Source organism: Mya arenaria, chromosome 15, assembly GCF_026914265.1.
Source record: "Mya arenaria isolate MELC-2E11 chromosome 15, ASM2691426v1".
NCBI lineage: Eukaryota > Metazoa > Mollusca > Bivalvia > Myida > Myidae > Mya > Mya arenaria.
Window position 1 is genome coordinate 31,817,636 of NC_069136.1, and position 16,682 is coordinate 31,834,317.

Genomic DNA, 16,682 nt, shown 5'->3' on the forward strand with positions numbered 1-16,682 from the left:
CAATCTAACAGCTATAATGTCGACAGTAAATAATTCGTCAGGCGACACATCCGACTCGCGGAGTTCTAGTTATCTTATGCAATGTAAGTACTGTTTTCAATTGATTTGTAATTGATTGGAAATTGTCTGTCAGTCTGTTTTAATAATTTTTTGGCAATTAAAGCTTAACATATGGACACATTCAGGCTTGCTTTTTTATGCCCAGAAAGGTAGGCATATTCAATGCACACCTTTCAGAACATACTAAAATTGCACAATTGCTCTCACACACACACACACACACACATGCACAAGCACATACACTTGCTCCCACATTCGCACACACGCACGCACACATACACATTGCATACACACCCGATCGTATGATGTTTATACGATCGATGTCCCCTGTATTAGATTATATATTCCATTAATGTTTTTTTTTTATTTTTTAAGTCTAAGAGACTTGGCACATGTGTTCATTACATAAAGAAGTGGTGCATGCAAGACCCACGTCCCTACCTCAAAGGTCAAGGTCACTAACAGATATGTTAAAAATGGTTTCTGCTCAATAAATAAAAATAACTCTAGTGTCCAGGAACTTCATACTTGGTATGCTAGTTGGTCATGACTAGTAGATGCCTCCAATTGATTTTGAGGTCAAAAGGTCAAGGTCACGGTGACCTTGAGGTGAAGAAATGGTTTCTGCTCAATAACTAAAGAAGGCTTGCACCCAGGAACTTCATACTTGGTATTCTAGTTGGTCATGACTAGTAGATGACTCCTATTGATTTTGAGATCAGTAGGTCAAAGGTCAACGTCATTGTGTCCTTGAGGTAAAGAAACGGTTTCCGATCAATAACTAAAGAACGCTTGCCTCCAGGAACTTCATACTTGGTATGCTAGTTGGTCATGACTAGTAGATGGCCCTGATTGATTTTGAGATAACTAGGTCAAAGGTCAAGATCGCCATGACCTTGAGGTGAAAAAACGGTTTCCGCTCAATAGCTAAAGATCCTTTGGGTCTAGGAACTTCATACTTGGTATGCTACCTTAAGTTTAAAAATGGTTTCTGCTCAATAACTAAAGAACACTTGTAGCCAGGAACTTCATACTTGGTATGCTAGTTGGTCATGACTAGTAGATGAACCCTATTGAATTTGAGATCAGTCGGTCAAAGGTCAAGGTAGCTGTGACCTTGAGGTGAAGAAAAGGTTACTGCTCAGAAACTTAAGAACACTTGCACCAAGGAACTTCATACTTGGTATGCTAGTTGGTCATGACTAGTAGATGACCCCTATTGATTTTGAGATCAGTAGGTCAAAGGTCAAGGTCGCAGTTGATATTCACTTTTTAATATGGGTGAATAAACCAAACTTTACTGTTGGTTCATCTCCAGTCCAAAATTACAAATTTCATGTCCATCATTTATTTTTAGCTTTACAGGCTAAAGGCCAGAAGAGCTAGGTCATCAAAACACAACATTATTTATTGTTTTCAAAACTGTCTAAATTGCTATAGGTCTAAACACTAATTAGGTCAAAAAGGTCCCAGTCAGGGTCATCAGAGGACGACATATATAAATATATGTTTGTTTTCGAAACAGTACAGATTGTCAAAATTTCATTGATGTAGTTTTAAAAAACATAAAATATGTCAAAAGGTCTGGTCTTTCATGGGCAACGTTTATATTTTGACCTTAAGGGCTCTATATGAATAATCTTAGTTTACGTTTTTTGTCAAGAAGTGTTGTTTCCTTTTTAGCTTGACTATTCGAAGAAAAAGGAGAGCTATCCTAGTCACCCGAGCGTCGGCGTAACTACTTATGTTAAAGTTTGCGTACCACCTCAAGTCCATTGACATATGGCTTTAAAACTTTGCACACTTGATCACCATCATGCACCTAACCTGTACAGGAGGAGGCAACTCTATCAATCATTTTGACAAAATTATGCCCCTTTTTCGACTTAGAATTTACGTTTAAGTTTGCGTTCCACCTCAAATATTTTCAAAGTCCATTGACATATGCCTCTGAAACTTTGCACACTTGTTCACCATCATGCCCCCAACCTGTACACAGGAGGAGGTAACTCTATCAAGCATTTTGACAAAATTATGCCTCTTTTTCGACTTAGAATTTATGTTAAAGTTTGCGTACCATCTCAAATATTTTCGAAGTCCATTGACATATGCCTTTGAAACTTTGCAAACTTGTTCACCACCATGCCCCCAACCTGTACACAGGAGGAGGTAACTCGATCAAGCATTTTGACAAAAATTATGCCTCTTTTTCTACTTATAATTTACGTTAAAGTTTGCGTACCACCTCAAATATTTTCAAAGTCCATTGACATTTGGCTTTCAAACTTAGCATGCTTGTTCACCATCATGCTCCCAACCTCAAGCATTTTGACAAAATTATGCCCCTTTTTCAACTTAGAATTTACGTTAAAGTTTGTGTACCACCTCAAATATTTTCCATTTCAATTTATGTAAATATCTCAGCACATCATGTATTGCATTGAAATCTAATCCAACAGTGATCCATGCATGTTTCGCCAAAACTTTTCAATCCATACACAGAAAAGTGGCGGATTAATTGAGCTCTTGTTCCTTTTGGTTGCAACCAAGAGTTCTAAATTAAATTCATTTTTAACAACTTTGAAAGGGCCCCACCCAAGGAACATCCCCCTTGAATTTTATCATACTTGCCCAGGGGGTTGAAAATCTTGTTTCAAGCAATAGACATGAAGCAACCTGCCAGTCAATCTACTTGATCAATACCCGGCTGACAAATGAGCTTCAAGATAGGCGGGGCCTTTCAATTGCCTGTTGCTACCCACCATGGCCTTCTACAATCTGCTCTTATTTACAGTACTTTAATACACTGCTTTTTATGCCCCCCTTCAAAGAAGAGGGGTATTTTGCTTTGCACAGGCATGTCGGTATGTTGGTCGCTTGTCCGAGTGATAACTCAACAAATCATAGACGTATGGTCATCAAACTTGACATGAAGGTTGGGCCTGACCAGTAGATGACCCCTATAGATTTAAGGGTTCATCGGGTCAAAGGTCAAGGTCACAGTAACCTTTAATGGTAAAATCATTTTAGAGCTTGTCTGAGTGATAACTCAACAATGCCTAGACCTATGGTCATCAAACTTGATATGGAAGTTGGGCCTGACCAGAAGATGACCCCTATTGTTTTTGGGGGTCATCAGGCCAAAGGTCAAGGTCACTGACCTTGAATGGTAAAAATTTGTTGAGTGATAACTCAACAATGCCTGCACCCATGGCCCTCAAACGTGACTTGGAGGTTGGGCCTGACCAGTAGCTGACCCCTATTGTTTTTGGGGCTCATCGGGTCAAAGGTCAAGGTCACAGTGACCTTGAATGGTAAAAGGTTGTCCAAGTGATAACTCAACAATGCCTGCACCCATGGCCCTCATAATTGACTTGGAGGTTGGGCCTGACCAATAGATGACCCTTATTGTATTTGGGGGTCATCGGGCCAAAGGTCAAGGTCACAGTGACCTTGAATGGTAAAAGGTTGTCCATGTGATAACTCAACAATGCCTGCACCCATGGCCCTCAAACTTGACTTGGAGGTTGGGCCTGACCAATAGCTGACCCCTATTGTTTTTTGGGCTCATCGGGTCAAAGGTTAAGGTCACAGTGACCTTGAATGGTAATAGGTTGTTTGAGTGATAATTCAACAATGCCTTCACCTATGGCCCTCAAACTTGACTTGAAGGTTGGGTCTGACCAGTAGATGACCCCTTTTGTTTTTTGGGGTCATCAGGCCAAAGGTCAAGGTCACAGTGACCCTGAATGGTAAAAAGTTGTCCATATGATAACTCACAATGCCTGCACCTATGGCCATCAAACTTGACTCCGAGGTTGGGCCTGACCAATAGATGGCCCCTATTGATTTTAGGGGTCATTGGGCTAAAGGTCAAGGTCACAGTGACTTTGAACGATAAAAGGTTGTCCGAGTGATAACTCAACAATGCCTGCACCCATGGCCCTCAAACTTGACTTGGAGGTTGGGCCTGACCAGTAGATGACCCCTATTGATTTTAGGGGTCAAGGTTACAGTGACCTTGAAAGCAAACTTGACAATTCCTGGACCTATTATCATCAAACTTGACATGAAGGTTGGGCCCGACCAGTAGATGACCCCTCTTGACTTTGGGGGTCATCGGGCCAAGGTCAAGGTCACAGTAACCTTTATCATAAGAAAGTTAACAAATCTTCTCCCAGTGATATCTCAACAATGCCTGAACCTATGATCATCAAACTTGACATGGAAGTTGGGCCTGACCAGGATATGACACTTATTGATTTTAGGAGTCATTGGGTCAAAGGTCAAGTTCACAGTGACCTTGAATGCGAAAATGTTTCAAGTGATAATTCGACAGTGCCTGCATCCATGGCCCTCAAACTTGACTTAATGTTGTGTCTGACCTTTAGATGACCCCTTATGATTTTAGGGGTCATCGGGTCAAAGGTCAAGGTTACAGTGACCTTGAACGAAAAAAGCTTGTCTGTGTGATAACTTGTCAATGCCTGCACCCATGGCCCTCAAACTTGACATTTAGATTTTTAATAATAATATAATAATAATAATAATAATATCTTTATTTTAAGAAGGTGACATATTAAGATCATGTACAAAACTACAGAATCTTATTTTCGATATGGCCCTCTGAAACAGAATGAAAATATGGCAAATAATCATAAGACAAACATGAAGACGATGCTAACAACGATGACGATGATGATGATGATTATAAGTATGCTGTTGATGCTGACGATAATGATGCATATGATGACATGATGATGATGTTGAATCAATATTAGACAGATACTCTCAGTTAAATATAATTATGAATAAAACATCACAATTTGTATAATCACAAGTTTCCTATGAGGTACTGTTTGACCTTTATTTTATACGTATTAAAGTTTTTTGATTCTCGTATTTCCAAAGGTATATTATTCCAAACAATTCTGCTGTAATATGTAAACGATGCTTTCATATAATTAGTACGAGGTCTAGTTTGTAAAACAATATCTTTGTGTGCCATTGATCTTAGCATATATACATTATTGTCTGAAACTGTTACTAATTCTGACATATATGATGGAGCCATGCTATTCAACGTCTTGTAAACTAATACTGCTGCGTGGTATTTACATCTATCCGAGAAGTTTAGCCATTTTAGTTCTTTAAATAGATTTGTTGATGAATCTCGTTTAGATTTACCAAGTATGATTTTTGCAATTCGTTTTTGTAAGTTATTTATTTTATTCACATATGAATTGGTTCCCTTGCCCCATACCAAGCAGCCGTAATCAAAATTTGGCAGAATATATGCATTGTAAAACATTCGTTTTGTATCAGGTGTGAGGAAATATATTATATTTTTTAGAAGTGCAATTTTCTTATTCAGATTTTTACAAACATAATCGATTTGCACATGCCAGTTTAGTGTATTATCTATATACAACCCTAATAACTTTTGCACAACAACATTAGCTATTTGAACATCATTAATACAAAGTTCAAGATTCCCAGTGTTTTTTAATTTATTTGCAGACCCTATTAACATGCATTTAGTCTTGGAAGGATGCAATGACATATTATTTAGTTGACACCACTTATTAACATAATTTAAATGATGTTGTAATTTATTTTGAATATCCGTCAACTGATATCCAGATTCATAAAGTGTTGAGTCATCTGCATATAGATCTATATTTAATGTTGGATGCATAACTGCAATATCATTTATGTATAAAATAAAAAGCAAGGGTCCCAGTATGGAACCCTGGGGTACCCCAGATGTAACAGTGAGTTTTTGCGATTTAATTTTGCCAATCTTTACAATTTGGTTTCTATTTTCAAGATATGATTTAAACAAATTCAATGCTATTTCAGAAAAATGATACAGTTTCAATTTATAAAGAAGAATTTCATGATCAACTAAATCGAAAGCTTTTCTCAAATCCAAAAATATCGCACCAACTAGTTTACCACTGTCAACATCTTTAAGCCAAGTATCTATAAGTCTTATTAGAGCAGTGTTACATGAATGGTGTTTTCTAAATCCAGATTGTGTTTTGTGTATGACATCGGTTTTCTCAAAGTACAACTGTACCTGTGTCGCTATATGCCTTTCAAAGATTTTTGATATAGTTGGGAGTATTGAAATGGGGCGGTAATTATTGGGGTCCTCTTTGTTGCCCGACTTGAAAATTGGTATTACTCGTGCTTCTTTCAGTTTATCAGGGAAAACTCCATGCGCTATACTACTGTTGATAATTGATGCTATACAAGGTGTAATAGTATCACCACATTGCTTCAAAATTTTGGGGCCTACTCCATCTATGCCTGTGGCCTTTCCAACATTTAATTTATCAATAATAGTATGGACTTCATAAGGGGTAATATGTTTAATCTCAAACCTATTTGTACCTAGTTTTGTATCTAGAATATGTTTTAAGTTTCTAAAATTTGTATTCAAAAACTTTGTTTTATTTATAATGTTTGAAATGCTTACAAAATGACTGTTTAATTCGTTTACAATATTTGACGGATCTTCAACCGGAAATTCATTAAATGTCATTTTATGAGGTAATGCTGTCACAGTTGATTGATTCAAATGTGAAATATCTTTTAGATTTTTCCATAAATATGTCGGATTTTTATTGTCTTTTATTGCATTGTTGAAAAAATTCTTTTTACTTTTCTTTATCATAGAAGTTACTTTATTTCTAAGTATTTTATACTGGTCTATGTTGCCAGTTTTTCGGCATTTATCCCTGTGATTTATTATAGATATAATTTCCTCAGTAAAACAATCAGGCTGATTCTCGCGTTTCACACGTTTATCTTTGACTGGGGCATGTTTAGATAAAATGCCATTTAGAATTTCATAAAATCTTTTCAGTGCATCATTGGAATTTGACAATGAGTCTATTTCATCCAGTCCTGAAAACATCAATTCTGCCTGAAAAGCTTCTTTTTCAAATTTCTTAAAAGATCTATATTGTATAACTGTATGGCTATTAGGGGCCAATTTTGGTAATTTGTCTGTAATAGAATGTGTGAAACAAACGGGAAAGTGGTCACTTAGTGATAAGTGAGACACACACCATTCAGTTACATGATTACTCATATTCGTATATAAATGATCTATTATAGTAGAGTTATTTTTTGAAATTCTTGTTGGTGATTTGATTAATTGTTCCAAGCCATACTTCGTGGTAAGATCTGCCCATTTAGTGTTGTTATATTTGCCACTTTCCGGCGAATAATTGATATTAAAATCTCCAATTAAATGAAACCCAATATTAGAACTATCAGCTATTTCTAACTGCTTATCATATAAGTCAATCCATTTTTGTTGGGAGTTCGGAGGTCGATAAATGAAATTGATTAAGAACGATTTGCAATATAGACCATTAATTTCAAGCCAAATCGATTCAATGTCATTTACCTCGAGATCTAGACGTCTACGGTACTGTATATTATTGTTCACGTAAACAAGAATACCCCCTCCCTTTTTATGTTCTCGGTCTTTCCTTTCAAACGTGTAATTCTTAACTTGCAGCATATTGTCATTGATATCTGCGTGTAAAAAAGTTTCACATAAACCTAATATATTTGGCGAATACGATTGACAAAGGTGGTATTTAATTTCCTCAAGTTTCGGAAGCAAATGACATACGTTTAAGTGTGCACACCGAACACCCTTCTTATCAAACATGAACACAGTGTCACCTTGAGAAGAGGCTGCTGGAGTATATGTGTTTCCATTTGTTTCCATATTTGTATTAATACACTGCGAATTATGACTACCGCCCAACACACTCGTGCAATTTAGTTGACAGCATTTTTGGCTTATTATGGTGCTTACGTTGTTATCGGTATCGGTAATAATTTTATCAGATTTAATATCGGTTCCTAGCGAGTTGACGTGACCGTATAACGCAACATTATTTTCGATACAATTTGTGCTAGATCTATTCTCATTTTGCCAGACGTCGTATGTTAACTCAGAATGTATACTTTCGATGTTTTTACACGTTTCAATTTGGTCAACACACATAACTTGCCTAAAAAAACTGCATGAACATATTACCTCATTACATTCCTGGCATATATAAGCTAAATGATGATATCTATTGCAAGAACGAGTTAAATCAATAGAGTGTCTGTCATGCTTATCCTATTGGGAATATCTTCCATTTTTTACCATTCTGAAATGAAAGTTATTCCTAGATTGTCTGGGAAACGTGCCCCACGTCTGCGTTGGAGGTGTGTTAAAGTGTCTCTGTGTTCTGTGTGTCTTCTGGTTACCGTCTCTATCACGAATAATATGAACTCGACTGTTTACAGTCGCAACTAGTGTTCTCGATCCCTGCTCAGTGAGATGAATTCCGTCGCGGGTAAAGTATGGTATCACTGTATCTCCGTTTCCGTAGACGAACGCCTGGTAGCAGTCGATGAGATCGGCTCCTGTTTCCCGGCTTACTTGGCGCACCCTGCTGTTAAACTCCGAAACGTCGGCGTCTCTGCGTGGACAGACGGTACAGAGGTGGACTTTACAACGCTGCTCCTGTAGTTTCTGTGTGACGTTCAAAATTTCGCGGTAAGACGCGTCGGGCTGTTTTCCGTCACTGACGTCATTTCCGCCAACGTATATGATGACGTCGTTATAGTGACGTGTGTCAATTTCATTCAGCCTCTGAGCCACGTCCCTAATTTTCGCGCCGCTGATCTTGACGAGTTCTACGTTTGTAGATAAACCAGGGGGCTGTATCCCTTTCACAATTGAGCTACCTATTAATAGAGTCTTTGTCCTTTCCGGTATTTTAGTAATTGAACTCTGAGCTGGTCGCTCTGTTGGAACTGTGTTAGGTGAAGTTGGTTTTCCGGCAGTAGAGAGATTTTTGACCGGCATAGTTTTAATCAAGTCTGTTATTTGTTGCAGTCTTTTAGTTAGGCTGTCGAAGTTTTTGACTACATTTTGTCTAATGTCATTTGCTGTGGTATTTACATTATCAATTTGTAACACGTTGTGCTTGTTTTCACAAATAATCTGCTTTTTCACACTTTGGATCTCATCCCGGATCTGGCCAAAATTTATATCCGTCATTTGTATATGGCTTTCAAGGCTATGGTGCAGATTTTTGACGGACTCGGCAATTGATTGGAGTAGGCCGATGTACTTGTCATAATTGGCGTCACAGTGATCGGGGCCATTTTCATTAGAGCTGCCTTCATCATTTTGTGAATCTAAACTGGAGTGATCGGACAGTAATATAACATTACTGGCTGCAGTTGCCGATGGGAGTGAATCACGCACTTGTATAGACAGGTCTTCTGTAGGGGTTTCGGGGACACTGATCGCTTTATACTGATGAAGGAGAGATTTCAATTGTGAGTTAACATCTTCTATAGACGAGTTGCTAACTTCTAAGCAGCTTTCTATTCCTTGAATCAGGTTTGGGAAGTCGGCATCTATGAACTGAGCCACCTGCTTACCGTTCACAAGGCAACTTGACTTCGTGTGGTACATATTTAAGGTATAGATATGAGACTTACCACTGCTAACTTTAAACTTCGTTTCCACAATGTTTCCTTTTTTATCTGTCACTGGAATCTTTTGAAACTGGAACGTGTCGTTTTCAGATGCGTAAAAATGTTCCGCCGACACTTTTAAAAGTTCGTACGCACCAGTATTCAGCATGATCTTTATTCCACCGCCCGTATTTATTATTTCCACATCATTCACTTCGGTCGCCTCCATTTTCTTCCTGATCGCCTTCTTCTTATTTAAATCATAACTCCTTGTTTCCGTTTTTGAAACATGACGGTTAGAGTCTACGTTGTGCGAAAGTTTATTTTTCGCTGTAACTTCCGCAATTTCCATCGTAGATTTATAAAAAGCACACGCATGCAATTGTTATAAAATTTCCTTCAAAATGGTATGCTTTTTCTATAAAATCGAACTTCTTTTGACTTAATAATTAATTAATTTCATAAAATTTGTTCAGACGTCGAGAAAAACTTGTTTACACGGAAGTGACGTCATAAGATTATGTGTCATTTTGGTGACCAGCTGATGACTCCTATGGATGTTGAGGTCATAAAGTCAAAGGTCATGGTCATAACACACTCTATCCTCAAACTTTGAATGGTAATAATCTTAAAACTGCCTCAACGGCATCCAATGTCAGTGACAAATCAGCTGTCATTTCAGTCCATGCATATTTCATTCAATTGTCCATATAATCCTGACAACATGGCACTCAGGGGGGGCATACTGTTTGACAAACATCTCTTGTTTATTCAAATGTCACAGATGAAAGTGTCAAAAGTATATGGATATTCTAGTTTTGTGTATTATATAAATTATATACACAACCTTGGTGAAAATAGATACAGGGAAGCAAGTACAGTCAGCCTATTAATAAAACTGAGGATATGTTTAATGTATCAGGTAATGCACCAGTCAATTGTAACAATGGTCCCCCCAGGTCCAGGGAATAGCTGGGACATTGACTTTCGGTCCAGCCAACCCCGGGTAAAATCCCCACCTTGCAGGGATGAACAACAGATGGTAAAATCACCGTCAAATGCCCCTGCACCCAGGGACCCTAGGTAAGACCCATTCCCCACTATATTTTGCATGAAGACAAAACCACCGCAATCATCCGGCACTGTGATGCCAACTGAAAGGTAAAATCACGCCCCATTTCCCCGGCTATCCCAAGAATACCCTGGACATGTGGGGGCCGTGATTACAATTGACTAGTGTATAATGTCAACATAAATTATAAGAAAGAGAACATGCCAGGGCATTATCATGTAGGAGTGTCAGTATCTTTTTATCAAAATATTCTTCAAGTAAAGACAGCAAAATCAACCAACCTGTTTAACTTCTCTAGTAAAAAACAGGATACCATAAAGGGATGCCACTTCATGCATGCATTACAAAAATGTTGTACTCAGAATAATTTCAAACCAAAAAATCATGCGATCATTCTCATACTGTTTGTAAGAAGAATACATAGAAAGGTGATATCAAGTACTGCAGTAGGAATAACAACAAAAAACTAAACTCTTTCTTTTTAATCGTGACATCATATATAATAATGATCTCGGGTAAGATGAAGTCATAGATTACTATGTGTTCATGACATCATTTCCTATTTAAACCAATATAGTACCCCATTCAGTACCCAACGTGATTGAAAGTTTTTATCAGGAGATAAGATAAATATCACATTTTCCTCTTAAGAATTGGTTGGAAATTTAATGTTAACTGTTTTTATATCAATCTTCATCACAATGAATACAAAATGACAAATAGTCATTTGAAAATTTCTTGTTAAAACTATTCTTGCCAATGAATTAATTTACAAACATGTTGAAAGATACTATAAGTTCCATAGTCAGTAGGTAACCTGATATGGGATATTCGTGGTAAAGGAAACCATATTGCGAAGGAGTGAACCTCAAACCTATGGATTCTTGCCCCCCATATATCCAATACTTTTTATTTATTCGTTAAAATATTCTTCAAAATCCGAATATAGACGCCATTTTGGTATAATATAAATTTGGAAAATGGAAAAATGTGGTGTCACCGCGTGACCTGTCCTTGACCAACAGCGGTGTGTCATTAAAGCTGCATTTTGACAGATTGAATTTTTCGACTCGGAAGTGGCATTGGCTCTTTATTATACACAGCTCCTTAAAGATCTGGAGGCACTGTTTCGCACTCATGGTAAAGAAGTTGTCAGTTCCTTGCAGAAGTGAATGCACCTAGTACTGGTTAACCGCCCAGGATAGGTGTTCGGTGGTTGAACTGTCACTCTGGGACCCTGTGCTCATGCCGAGACCTGGAGTATAAACTACTAACACCATTTTCTCTGAAGGGATCTGTTGGCCTCGCACATTAAAAGTAATATGGCTCGTTTGTATTGGTCTTTTTTAGACATACATGTACATGTTTGATGCTTGATAGGAATACCAATAAGAATAAATTGCTCAAAATTGCAACCGAACAATTTAATAATTGCCAAAAAACATCGAAATCCTGTCTACTTTCTAGTATTTTGATTATTTTTTTTCTGTGAATAAGATCTTTTTGGGCTACTTAAACACTGTAAATATCTGTTAAGCTATATACATGTATACAATATTGATATCCCCAGCATGCACAATTTAAGTTATGCTCGATAATGCATTATCTTTTTTTTAATTTTTCAATTGTTAATTTTAACATACAAGAAAATATTTTAATTTTCACTTACCTGCAAAATGTCTAGTCAATGATAGAGAATAATAAGTAGCAGATTTACAATCTAGGCATTTTAGGCTCACCAGGTGCTAAGCACCGTCCAGACAATACAGCCCAGCTAGCTCTGTGTCCTAATGCCAGGATTATTTATAGTAACTTTATCTTGTTGAGAATTAATACTTAAATAGTCCAAATAAACAGCAACTTTAGAGTCCTTGTCAATTTTTAGCTCATCTATTCGAAGAATATGGAGAGCAATACTACTCACCCAAGCGACGGCGCTGGCTTCTCACCTTGGTTAAGGTTTTGCATGCAAACACACATAGGTTAATATCTCAACAACTCCTTGAGGTATTGCATTGAGACTTGATACAATGGTACTCAACCATCCAACCTACTTAATTAACCAAGTTAGATAACTCTAGTTTGCATTAAATTCAAATAATGGCCCCTTTTTTATTCAACCGCCCAACCTAATTGAATAACCAAGTTAGATAACTGTATTTTACAAATAATGGCCCTTTATTATTAGACTTAAAAATTCTCGTTAAGATTTTCCATGTAACCACATTTATGTTTATATCTCAGCACATCATGTATTGCATTGAAATCTATTCTAACAGTGATCCATGCATGTTTCGCCAAAACATTTCAATCCTTACACTGAAAAGCGGCGGAATAGTCGAGCGCGCTGTCTCTGTGACAGCTCTTGTTGTTTTTGCGACTCTTCATGTCCACATCCAACTTGTTCTCCTAGTCAAGAATGACATTTCAAGCACTAAGTTTATTAAGTTTAAATAATTGTACATTGAAAGTTTTTAACAATTTTTAGCTCTACTGGCCAAAGGCCAGAAGAGCTTATGCAATGGTAATGTGTACGTAATATGTGCGTCCGTCTGTGAACAATTCCTTGTTAATACGATACAGCCTTCAGTTTTGATTGTATCTCGATGAAACTTGTACGGTGTCTATATATCCATTAGAGCTGGGTTCCTTTTGAAAACCAGCCAGATCCGCCCATGCATGCCTAAATTATGGGCCGTAATAGTATAAAAAATCAGTGCGCTTGTAAACAATTCCTTGTTAACATGATACAGCCTTCAGTTTTGATTGTATCTCGATGTAACTTGTACATTATCTAGATACCCATTAGAGCTTGGTTCCTTTCGACAACCAGCCAGATCCTCCTATGCATGCCTAGATTATGGGCCTTGATAGTATAAAAAATGCTATTGTGTAAACAATTGCTTGTTAACATGATACAGTCTTCAGTTTTGATTGTATTTCGATGAAACTTTAAAAGTATTTGTCAACATGGCATTAAGTGAATAAAATTATGCACCAGTCAATTGTAACCACTTTGACTTTCGGCTAAAATCCCCGCCATGCTTAGACAAACAGTTGGAAAAATCCCTGCCAAATGCCCCTGCACCCCAGGGACCCTATGTTAGGCCCTAGCTACAATTATGAGCGATCAAGGATACTTTTTTTATTAAAGTTTTTTTATTGACATTTCATGTGTATCCCTGTAACTAGATTCTGTCATAGTAAAAAGTTGTCAACAAACTTGTTGACGACCATTTAGGTGGACTAGGTAAGGCCCATTCCCCGCTATATTTAAAGCGAAAACAAAAACCAGCCCATTCAACCAGCACTGCGGGGCCACCTGAAAAGTAAAAACACGGCCCATTTCCCCGTCTATCCCCGGTAGACCCCCGACCTGGGGTGGCTGTGGTTACAAATGACTGGTGCATTAATATCATAATTCTAAAAAAACAACCTGTAATATATGTTTTATGCAGAAATATGACTGTGACGCAGATTGCAAGTTGTTCCGAGTTATTATCATTATTTTTCACATCAATATTTGTAACAATTATTAACATTTACTATTGGCATGAAGCAAAACGACGTTATTGTTGTTTGGATTTTCACAAAGTTCGTATTTCCATGTTTAACTGCAATTACTGCAATTATACTTTTAATAGTGGGTGACCTTTCACCAGATGTATTTCAGTCATTAATGGTTTTGCGTTAAATTCAGCTAACATGACCATAAGGTGATGATGTTATTCAATTAATTATTCTTAATTCACCTTCTTTGCACGAACAATAATCCATTGTTTAACTCTAGTTTGATGCCTTAATTCCCAAATTCCACGGACATGTATTGATTCGTCCGCCATATTGGATAAAATGGGTCATTTTCATGTCATTAACATATTATATTTTGATGTTTCTACTAAAAGAGTCTACAGTATGATATATATTTTAAAATATTTCGATAGTTCAAAGTATTGAATTAATTCTGTTTAGCAACCATGTACTTCAGCATTCAATTCGAAACATTTTTAGTTAGAACTACTGCGTCTGGCATATGGATATATTTAAATGTAAGGTGATTTGGATGATATTAACGAAAATGTAACTAAGCGAGTTAGTGATTTACAGAGGTCGTATTTGCGCATTGATATATCACTCTGTTTATGTGTTTCAAGTGCATACAGTCAACATAGTTCTTAGTTTGATACCTTTTGTACATATTATTTCAAATACTGCACCAACAATGAAAACATCAAATACCAAACTATTTCCATCGCCGTTTGTTGTAAGCTAAATGAGTACATTGGTCTGTTGTTTTGACGGCTGATGTGCCTACTAAGGAAAGGGCCCTGAGAAATGACCACAAGAGCCATGCCAGTAGAACATAGGTCCTTACGGGCCTCTTGTTTCTCAGATAAGGCAACACAATAGGGAAGACAAGCGCTTTTTCAAAAAGCAATCTCTAGTTACCTTTTGTTTTGTATCTTGTCCAGAGCATGAGTTAATTAAAGCACTGAAAGTGTTGAAAGACTGTAAATAAGATAACTGAAGCAAACACTAAGCCCTTTCAAGTTAAATGTAGGTTAAATAGGATAAATGTGATATGAATAAGCAGAATTATAATTATTGTCCTTCTTAATCAATTATCTAATGGCCTAAAAGATTCTTAATTCAAGGCTCCTTATAGTTTGAACTGCTTAAAGTCAGTTTATTACAAAAAGTATACACTTTTTAGCTCGACTTATTGAAGAATAAGGAAAGCTATACCACTCACCCTGGTGTTGGTGTCGGCATCATACCTTGGTTAAGGTTTTGCTTGTAAGCACCTTTAAGTCAATACCTCAGCGAATACATCATGTTTTGCATTGAAACTTTATACACAGGCTCCCAACCATTCAACCTTCTTAAAAAATCAAGTAAGATAACTCTATCTTGCATATTCTATAATGTTTGCCCCTTTATTATGCAACTTAGAAATTCTGGTTAAGGTTTTGCATGTTAGCACACATAGGTAATTATCTCAGCAACTACTTGATGTATTGCATTGAGGCTTTATACAGTGATCCATGCATGTTTCGCCAAAACATTTCAATACTTACCAGTACACTGAAAAGCAGCAGAATAGTCGAGCGCACTGTCTTTGTGACAGCTGCTGTTTATATTTGAAATGCTTCAATTTATGCTATCAGTAATGTTTACATGCCTTCATTTTGTTTGGGTCTGTTTAAGGCAATGTTTTTGAAATGCAAATAACATTACAAGCTATAGATAAGATTGAGGGACAAAATGACAATATTTATGCCCCCCTTTGAAGAAAAGGGTTATATTGCTTTGCACATGTCAGTCAGTCAGTAGGTCAGTGGTTTGGTCTGTTGGTAAACCAAAGCTTGTCCGAGTAATAACTCAACAACTCCTGGACCTATTGTCAGCAAACTTGACATGTGGGCCTGACTAGAAGATGACCCCTATTTATTTTAGGCGTCATCGGGTTACAGACAGTGACCTTTAATTGGGAAAAATTGTCAAAGCTTCTCCGAGTGATAACTCATCAATGCCTGGACCTATGACCATCAAAGTTAACATTAAGGCTGAGCCTGACTAGTAGATGACCCCTATTGATTTTAGGGGTCATTGGAGCAAAAGTCAAGGTCACAGTGACCTTGATTGCTAAAAGGTTGTCCATGTGATAACTCAACAATGCTTGCACTCATTGCCCTCAAATTTGACTTGGAGGTTGGGCCTGACCATGAGATGACCCCATCAGGTCAAGGGTCAAGGCCACTGCAGTGTAACATTTTGGTTTGGTGTGAGCAGTAGATGACCCCTATGGATTTTGAGGTCATACAGTCAATAGTCAAGGTCACAATTCATATTGGTAATTAAAATTACATCATATTTACTTATTCCTTGCTGCTAAGAGGATACATGTTTATCTGCAAAGATCAGTCATCATCTGAATATGATTCAAATCTGTACCTACTATCTCCACACTTTGAATGGTCATAATCTTAAAACTGCCTTAAAGGCATCCAACATCAATGACAAATCACTTGTCATTTGG

The 16,682-nt window shown here is 37.2% G+C and overlaps 1 protein-coding gene across 1 annotated transcript in view; it reads left to right on the forward strand.

Annotated features, from left to right (window-relative positions):
- The window catches only part of LOC128220342 (uncharacterized), a 157,689-nt gene that overhangs the window by 23,657 nt on the left and 117,350 nt on the right, over nucleotides 1-16,682 (forward strand). The window lies entirely within an intron of this gene.